General features: G+C 39.9%; 1 non-coding gene across 1 annotated transcript; it reads right to left on the bottom strand.

Annotated features, from left to right (window-relative positions):
- Window positions 1-3,579: 3,579 nt before the first annotated feature.
- On the bottom strand, window positions 3,580-3,713 carry LOC125549761. The gene has a single exon (XR_007301483.1). It is a non-coding gene; the product is annotated as a small nucleolar RNA snoR80 (small nucleolar RNA).
- Between the last annotated feature and the right edge of the window lie 739 nt (window positions 3,714-4,452).

The raw sequence follows: 4,452 nt of genomic DNA, 5'->3' as shown, positions 1-4,452 counted from the left end.
CCTTGTGCTCACCAGCCCTAGGATTACTGTTAGCTGATGAGGCACCAACTTGACAAAAAAACTCCAAGCAAAATACAAGATATGTAGTACAAGGCCATTCTGGCCTATGAGTACAACAAATGGTTTCTAGTGGTTGATGGCGGAAGCGGTTTGTAGATCATCAGCGTCTATGGGACTCCATTTCCCACAGGAACAGCTGACCTGGATAACTCCTATCTTCATGAGGCTGCTATCACCATTGCGTAGGTTCCGGGGTTGTCATCGCGACGCTCCTCTCCACGCAAGAAATCTGGCCAAGACAGTAGCCAGGGACAAGCCAGTGAGTACTTTTGAATGTACTCGCAAACATTATGAACACAGGTATAATATAACAAATGATAATCATGCTCTAAAATGTTTCATGATCACAACGTTAGACATGAAATAAAAATCCATGATGCACGCAAGCGGGTCATTCATTTACATCATGAATCTACGGTAAGAGAGTAGAAATAGAATGCACCGATCGGGTGTCTGAAGCGATGCCTCAAAGGGATAATAATATAAAGCATGCCTCAGTCGGGCATCAGAGCGACACCACATAAAGAGCTTATAAATAAAAGATATAACAAGCATGCCACAGTTGGGCGTCTGTGTGACACCACATAAAGGGCTTATAAAGTAAATGAATATCAAGCATGCCATAGTAGGGCGTCTCTACGACACAACATAAAGGGCTTATAAAGTAAATGAATAAAAAGCATGCCACAGTCGGGCGTCTCTGCGACACCACATAAAGGGCTTATAAAGTAAATGAATAACAAGCATGCCACAGTCGGGCCTCTCCGCGACACCACATAAAGGGCTTATAAATAAAAGATATAACAAGCATGCCACAGTCGGGCGTCTCTGCGACACCACATAAAGGGCTTATAAAGTAAATGAATAACAAGCATCCCACAGTCGGGCGTCTCTGCGACACCACATAAAGGGCTTATAAATAAAAGATATAACAAACATGCCACAGTCGGGCGTCTCTGCGACACCACATAAAGGGCTTATATGAGAGTAATCACAGTGAACATCCAGGAGATAGAACCGTCCGAAGGACACTCAATAATTCAAATAATGTAAATGGTTAGTCCATAATAATTGTAATCATAATCATCATGAGTCACAAGACATGATCCATGTTCTGGTTTAGCAATCTTTTCCTCCTAAGACCGACACTTGACCCATCCCAGACTGTAGTCCTTAACCACAGACATGGCTATTCGAATAGATATAATCTCTGCAGAGGGTGTACTCTTTACCCACGAGTGACGGATTCCTTTACTCACTACAAGAAATATGTCAACTTGTGACCACCACTATTGGTCACTGAATGGTCACAAATTTCCATTTGTGACCTTTTTGTGACCAAAAACATAAGGTCAAAAGCTGGCCGTCATAAACTGACTACAGCGACCTTTCTTCTGGAATGGTCGTAGACCTTTATGACCAAAATACGTCTACTGTGACGTTTTGGTCACTAGCAACCTCCCGAGGCCACGTAGGCATCCAGCGTGGCAATGTGACATGGCACAAGATTCAGCCTGGTCCAATTCGATTTTCTACATGGGCCTAGCCCAACAATTCAGCCTTTTTACTATATATTTTCTCTATTAATTTTCTCTAGCTACATGGGCCTGGCCCAACAATTTGGCCTTTTTATTTCAGGGATCATGGCCTTTTTGTGATCTATTTCGTTTTTGGGCCTAAGCCTTTTTATTTACTTGGCCATCGCCTTTTGTTCATTGTTTGATTTGTGGCCTTTTTAGGGCCCAAATAGTATATGTTTCATTTCTGACATATCAACAATAAAGTAACCAGTATTTTTGTCCAGAGAGCCCCAATCACACAAATTTTCATAAATGGCGACCAAAATGAGTATATTATATATATTACAATCATGCCATAGTTCACATCATCCAGGAATTTAGAACAACTACAAAAGTGCTGCTATGAAATACTATAACAGCCATTCACATCATCCAGGAACATATAATTAGCTACAAAGATGAAGCGTTCCCTTTTTCCAACTTCTTGAGCCTGGAGCTCCTGTAAAAGACAGGAAACGATCATTATCATGGCTATGAATTCAGAATGAAAGCAATATCCTCAAACATACAACAGCTAGGAAAAGAATATTGAACAGAATAATAAACAAATACACAAGCAGCTAGGGGTCGATCCTAATGCATGAGGGCACGGATAATAGTAGCAACCATGAGTAAATATTAGCAAATATTATATTGGTGGAAAAAAGTAAATACCAGCAAGCTCTAAGAAGACTCCAAGAAATTGATGGCTCACAATACAATCATGCTTTTGACAACAAATACTACTAGAATTAAGGTGCATAACATATTCTAAGCAGTGTTAACATCATGACAGTAACAATTAACAGTAGCAGCTAGCAGGACATCAATCAAGCACAACAAAAGTACAACACCACACTTGGGATCTCGGAGCAAGAAAAAGATGATGTTGCTTTGGAGCTACCACAAATGATACTGATCAAGGGCAAAAACAAGTTGGTATGATATCATTCATTCATTCGTTCTCATCACGATCATACATTGAATTCATTAAAGGTTACAGATTCATTTTTTGACATAGCATTGGAAAATCACAAGAATAGTATATGTACCAAAGTGTCCAGATAAGTAGATAACACATGGAGGTCACAATCACATAGCAAAGGAAGAGTGGGACAGACCGAGGACTTACCCTCTGGACAAATCAAAGACTTCACGCTTCCTCTTCCTCGGTGGACAAATCAATGACTTCAATTCCTCTTCCTCATGCACCAACAGGAAGACCATCTCAAACACCTTGGTGCCAACAAGAAACTGTACTCACATAGTGAATAGAACAAAAGAACAGAAAGCACACGTATATACTGAACAAAAGCAACAACCAGGAATAGATGACTCAACAGTTCAGGTTTGTTAACAAAACAAGTGTGGACATCTCACAGTGAGTTAACTATCTGATGACTTTAGTAAAACACATACTAGCATTTGGTGCTACAAGAGACAATAGGAATCCAACTATCCCAACATCCCAACTTGGTAAATCCATGCTGCTAAAAGGCTAATCCTAATCGGGTTGGAACTGGACCTGGTTTCAAACATGTGAGCTACAACTATCGTAATACCACAGCCCAAAAAAACCCTACAAATCAATCAAACTACTGTTTGTAGGTCTGGCATCAGTGGTCTCACAATGTACAGTCAACTTACAGTCATTTGGGAGAAAATTAAAGTGATAATTAGACTGCCATTACAATCTGCTGGTAACTTGCAGTCTACTTACAGCTACAATGATATCTTAAGAGTTACAGTCTAAATACACAAAACTTAAGAACATGGGAATAAACAGACCAACCCCCACATTCCAATAATTCAAATACTCAGCAGTCAAATGTGTATGCGTGTGCGTGTAAATGAATTGAGGTTATGCAAAACTATGGTGCATTTAAACTATGAGATCATTTGGTCCACACATTTAGATCATTTAACACAGAGAAAAGAAAAATAACAAAGGACTGCATATGAATGTATGTGTCGTTTCCAGGATAAGTTGGCACATTGAATGCCACCAATCAGAATATACCACACAACAGAGAATAGCTTGTAGCGTCCGAGACTAATCTCCATGAGGAACACAAATCATCCTCAGGAATTGGTAATGAACGCACATCAATCAAAACAAAGAACAAAAAAACAGATGGAATTTGTGTTGTCCCTGCAAGTGCCATAAACCTGCAACAGCAACAGCAGCAGCTTCTTCCTAGCGACATTTTCCCGGGCCAGGTATCTATTAATGATGTTGATAGTAAGGAATAAAATTTCACCCAGTACCTCAAACTTATAGTGGACCTGCATTGGGTGAGTTCGCCAGGTCAGGTCAGACACACAACTCCGTACTAGATAACTTGACCAGGGTTCCAAGCAGATAATTACCTCGGTCCTTCTGTAGAAGCTGTAAATTTCATCCACATATTCAACAACCGCAAGGGAGTTGCCGAAGTCGCAGCTGTCAATGTCATGCATTTCCTCCTCTTCGGTGTCCTCCATGTGGATCTCCTTCAGCTCCTTCATCTCACTAGCCAATTGCTACCTGCCAAAATAAATTCAAATCCTTGAGTTGACAGTTACCTATTTTGCTCAGATTCTTGGTTCAAACAAGGTAAGGTAAAATAATCTGAATAATGCAGAAGATGGAAAATCTACAGATAACCCAATTGAAACTACATTGATATCATTCCATATATAAAAGAGAGCACCCAGTCCAGTTAGATAATATATACTACTACTTGCCTAAATCTGCTAGAACTATATTAAACCTACATTAATGATATGCCATATAGTACAAGATTTGGTAGGACTATGCTCAAATCTCTGAAGATTTGTGCTATGTGCCAAT

This window comes from Triticum urartu, chromosome 3 (genome assembly GCF_003073215.2).
Source record: "Triticum urartu cultivar G1812 chromosome 3, Tu2.1, whole genome shotgun sequence".
Classification (NCBI taxonomy): Eukaryota; Viridiplantae; Streptophyta; class Magnoliopsida; order Poales; family Poaceae; genus Triticum; species Triticum urartu.
This window is presented reverse-complemented; position numbering and strand designations above follow the sequence as displayed.